This window comes from Crocodylus porosus, unplaced genomic scaffold (assembly GCF_001723895.1).
Source record: "Crocodylus porosus isolate Cpor-Errol unplaced genomic scaffold, CroPor_comp1, whole genome shotgun sequence".
Taxonomy (NCBI): Eukaryota; Metazoa; Chordata; order Crocodylia; family Crocodylidae; genus Crocodylus; species Crocodylus porosus.
In genome coordinates this window covers 62,301,435-62,306,660 of record NW_017728950.1, presented here as the reverse complement: position 1 = coordinate 62,306,660, position 5,226 = coordinate 62,301,435, and the positions used below count along the sequence as shown (strand labels likewise).

General features: G+C 43.4%; 1 protein-coding gene across 2 annotated transcripts in view; it reads right to left on the bottom strand.

Moving 5' to 3' along the window:
* The window catches only part of PIP5K1B (phosphatidylinositol-4-phosphate 5-kinase type 1 beta), a 116,233-nt gene that overhangs the window by 37,753 nt on the left and 73,254 nt on the right, over window positions 1-5,226 (bottom strand). The gene's annotated exons all lie outside the window — the stretch shown is intronic.

Genomic DNA, 5,226 nt, shown 5'->3' with positions numbered 1-5,226 from the left:
GGGCGCTGGTCAGACCGCAGCTGGAGTACTGCGTGCAATTCTGGGCGCCGCACTTCACGAAGGATGTGGATAATCTGGAGAGGGTCCAGAGAAGGGCCACTCGTATGGTTAAGGGCCTGCAGGCCACGCCCTACGAGGAGAGACTAGAGAAACTGGACCTTTTCAGCCTCCGCAAGAGAAGGTTGAGAGGCGACCTGGTGGCTGCCTATAAGTTCATCAGGGGAGCAAAGAAGGGAATTGGTGAGTATTTATTCACCAAGGCCCCCCCGGGGGTTACAAGAAATAATGGCCACAAGCTAGAAGAGAGCAGATTTAGATACTCGATGATCTATTGAGGTCCCTTCTATGAATCTATGATGGAATGATGGGATCTGATTCACGATCCCACTATCATGCCTCCTGACATGCACATGTAGCATGGCAGCAGGTGCAATTGTGTGAATTGTGCAATGCATCTTTATGTACATGTGTGGAGGGGCTCATAGGATAATGGAATGAAAGGAGAAGAGACAGTAATTAAGAAAGTAATCAAGCCTTTGAACATTTCCTGTGGATTACTGACAAGCTAACAGAGTTAATGGCTCGAGGATAATTATTGCAATACTGTAAAACTACCTGTCATGTCTAAGGATTTCCATGACACTTTAGCAAACATCTACTTTACATGAAGTAAACATTTCCAAGATATTAAAGCCTGTACATTTTCTAATCAAGTTAGGGGGCTGCTTCATGAAAATCTCCTTTAGTTTATAATGATTTCCAGAGACTGCCATACCTGCACGAGCAGTTTAGGCAAATGCAGGATCTAACAATTGCCACTGCTGTTTCTCACTCAAAACCCATACTTGTGCAATCTCCATTCCCAAAACCTTTTGAATAATCTCAGTTGTTGCTTTTAGTTATGAAATGTTTCAGATACCCCAGAAATCGACTACAGCGGTTCTTCAAAGAAGCTGGAGCTGGTGTTGGGACAAGATTTGGGATGAGAAGTACCCACTGCACATAGCTAAAAGCAGGTACATGCCTTTGGAAGGAAAGAACCAGATATACCAGGCCTCCAGCACAAATGATCCAGTGCTAGTTCAGAGCCCCTTTGGAAATAGTGCCACAGGCTTATGACTATCATTGTTTATCATGCCATTTTTGGTGCTGCTGTTGTTTAAAGGCAGTAAACCCTTGCTGGATTTAATGGGCACTGAGATGAGACATTTCAAAAGCAAAGTGAGGATTAATAGGTGGTGAAGGCACTAGAATGGGATTAAAAGGAATGGGTTCATTTCCTGGTTCTGACCCAAAGTTGCTTAAAAAAAATAAATGTCTCTGGATGTAACTGTGACTCGCTCTCCTCCTTATCAAGCCTCAATCCCCCAAATTTATGATCAGGTAACAAAGTCCCTGGATGAGGGTGTCAGGGTGGATATCACCTTCCTGGACTTTAAGAAAGTCTTCGTCACAGTTTTCCACTGGATTCTTAAAAAAACTTGGTGACTGCAGCATTGATGCCTGCAGTCAGATGGGTGGCGAACTGGCTAGATGGTCACACCCAGAGTGGTGGTGGACAGGTTGTTTTCAACCTGGAGGGATGTGGGCAGTGGGGTCCCCCAGGGCTCGGTCTTGAGGCCTGTACTGTTCAACATCTTTATGAGCGATCTGGATGTGGGTGTGGAAAGCACGCTATCCAAATTCACTGATGATACCAAGTTGTGGGATGAGGTGGGCACACTGGAGAGGAGGGACAGAATCCAACTAGATCTAGACAGGTTACAGAGGTGGGCGGATGAGAATAGGATGGAATTCAACGCAAACAAGTGCAAGGTGCTGCATCTAGGGAGAAGGAACCTGCAACACACCTATAGGCTGGGGAATACCATTTTGGTCAACACAGTGGCAGAAGGGGATCTTGGAGTCATTGTTGACTCTGGGATGAACATGAGCCGCCAATGTGAGGAAGCGGTCAGTAAGGCTAACCTCACCTTGTCATGCATCTACAGATGCATCACAAGCAGGTCCAGGGAGGTGATCCTTCCCCTCTTTGCGACACTGGTCAGGCCACAGTTGGGGTATTGTGTTCAGTTCAGGGCACTGCACTTCAAGATTCACATGATCAAGGGGCAGCAGGGCAGGCCCTACGAAGAGAGGCTAAAGGTCCTGAACCTATTCAGCCTCCACAAAAGAAGGCTGAGAGGGGAGCTGGTGGCTGTTTACAAACTCACCAGGGGGTACCAGTGGGATTTGGGGGAGGCTCTGTTTCCTCAGGCACCACCCAGGGTTACTAGGAATAATGGCCACAAATTGTTAGAGAGAAGGTTCAGGCTGGACATCAGGAGACATTACTTTACAGTTAGGGCTGCCAGGCTCTGGAATGGGCTCCCAAGTGACGTGGTACTCTCTCCTACCTTGGGGGTCTTCAAGAGGAGGCTGGACAGATATTTGGCAGGGGTAATATGACCGCGGCACACATTCCCGCCCGGGGCAGGGGGGTTGGACCTGATTATCTGTTTAGGTCCCTTCCAACTCTAAGTACAATGTCACTATGTCTTCAGCATAATTTGTTTCCCTTTCACCCTTTGTCTAGTTAGCAGTCACACTCTTGAAGAGGCATAATTTCATACAGTTTGGTATGATGCATCAGGATCTAGGTTCTGTGTTAGTGAGAGCTGACTTCCCTATAGTTGAGTCTAGGGCTCATCTAGTTTTAATTCTCACTTGCCTTTTGTTTTATTTTTGTCCTAAATCAGTGTTCCAAAATCCTGCTAGTTTAGTATCAAATGCGAATTCCATGAACATACAGTTAACTTCTTACTTCAGATAATTAAGGAGCTGTTATTACAGAATGACTTTGCACTGGTCACAGTGCAACACAGTGAACACCTTCTATCAAATTTGGCACAATGCCATTTGCCATTACTCTTCCGCTGACCCTTGAGCCAGATTTCATTCTGTGACATCAAAATAAAGTTTTATAAGACCCAATCATGCTATTAACTACAATCCAAATTTCAGTACATATTCATAGATTCATAAATTGTATTCCTATTCATTAATTTTATAATTCTACCAACAAGTCATATTTGTCCATCAAGATCTGTTCAACTAATAGCATGGCTCTTATAAAGTTTGTAGTTGTGTTTTTGTATACATTTGGTATTTCTCATATTAAAATTTGATATTTTAAGTACAGTGAATTAATTTTAATTCCCTTCAATTGCATGTCATTTAGACCAGTTACTTTATACTTTTCATCTCCCATCTTAAAATTTCATAATGCTACTTTTGTATCCGAGTGAGTCGAGAGCTTTTTTTCTCCTGATCAGAAAAGTCTGTCATCATAAAAAGCTTTATGGTAGGACCCAGTGAATCAAAAAAAAAACTTCTCCCTGTACAACTGATGTATTCTTTTGGTCTACTCTTACAATGTTTACCTTAGCTCACATGCATCTCTGAAAGGATCGCTAAGGTCACCAGCACCTACCTTGCTGCTGGTAATTTTCATATATTCTTAAAATTATTCATTACATTAAATTTCCCTTCAGTAGCAATGATGGTTTCCATTAGAATTCACTAACATCCTTTAGGCTATTCTGTGTGCTTATCAGCATTTGCATTAGCACACACAGGACATCATGCCTAATTAGACATTCACTGCTTAGAGTTGCTTCTTAATTTTTCTCTCATACCTTCTCTACTTTTCTTACTTCTTGGTTTTCAGTTGACCTACTCTCACCTTCAAAATAATTCCTCAACTTACTTCTGCTCATACTCAAGAAAAGAAAATCTATTGTTAGTGACTAGGTTGAAAGACTCCATAAAACTTTTGCCTAGTACTTCTCTTACTATTTACTTTTCATTCGTGAACATCAATCTCCTCTCTTATTCTCATATCTAATTACATCTGTTGTTCTAACTGATGATTGCCCTTTTCATGATGATGATGGCCCTTTTCATGACCAGGGTCACAGAATTTCCTGAGTTTAACCATGCAATTGTCCAAATAATTGTAAACTTTCCAAGAATAATTTAAATCATGGTCTGCCGGAGAGAAATTTTATTGTCCTTAGATCAAGCAGTTTAACACAGGCCAGTGCAATCCAAAAAATATTGACTTTCAGTGAGGGAATTTTTATTGACTATAAAACCTGAACTGAACTTTTGTTGGAAATAGCCCGTGAAATCCTAGCTTGCTACAGACTACCAGTAATTTCATTATAGACCGGGGTGGGCAACATCTGGCCCATAGGCCAAATTTGGCTCAAGGCAGACTGCATTTCCCAGCAGCCCCTGCCAATGTCACTTCCATGGAGACCCCAGGAGGGGTGGGGCCATGACAGCACAGGGCCAGGTTTTCCCTGAAGACCCATTCAAGCAACATTGGCAGGGTGTGTGCCTGCGTAGGGAGCTGCTCTAGGGCTGGGATTTTGGGTCAGTGACAGCGTGGTCCAAAGCTGGGGCAAAGCCGTGATCCTCTGCCACCATGCGCTTACCTAGGGTGTACAAGCAGCAGGGCAGAGCCATGATCTGCTTGCTGCCTGCATGCCTCTACCTGGGTTGGGCAGACAGTGGATCATAGCTCTGCCTCAGCTCTGGGCCACACTGTCACAACCACAAAATCTCCACCCCAGCCCCAGAGCAGCTCCCTGCCAGTGCTGCATGGGCCAATCACCATGGAAGGTTGTCATGGCCTTGTCCCTCTTGTGGTCTCCATGAAAACCATCCGCAGTGATGCAGGCACGGGCTGCTGGGAAATGGAGTCCATTGCAAACTTAATTTGGCCCATGGGCTGGACTTTGCCCGCCTCTGGTCTGTAGTGAAATTACTGGTAGTCTGCAGTAAGCCAGGATTTCACAGGCTATTTCCAACAAAAGTTCAGCAATGTGGGCAGGGGCTGCTGGGAAATGGAGTCTGGCCAGCGGCCAAATCCATTGTTTTGCCCACACCTGCTATAGACTAATTTCACCAGATAACATATTGATCTAATAACGTACAACTGAATGTCAATTTTTCCATCTGTAATCATTTACAAGAAAAATGCTGATGTATTCTTAAATCTTACTGAAGACACAACTGCAATTGAAGTATTTCAACAACTCAAAATGTAAATCTAATTTTTTTTTAAAAAATCTGTAATGTGTGTGTGAACATTCATTCATTGGGTTAGTGTGAAAAAAAACTCAAGGCTCATGTTAAAAAACAGCCAGTAATTTTGTCCATTTTTTTTTTTTTTTTTTT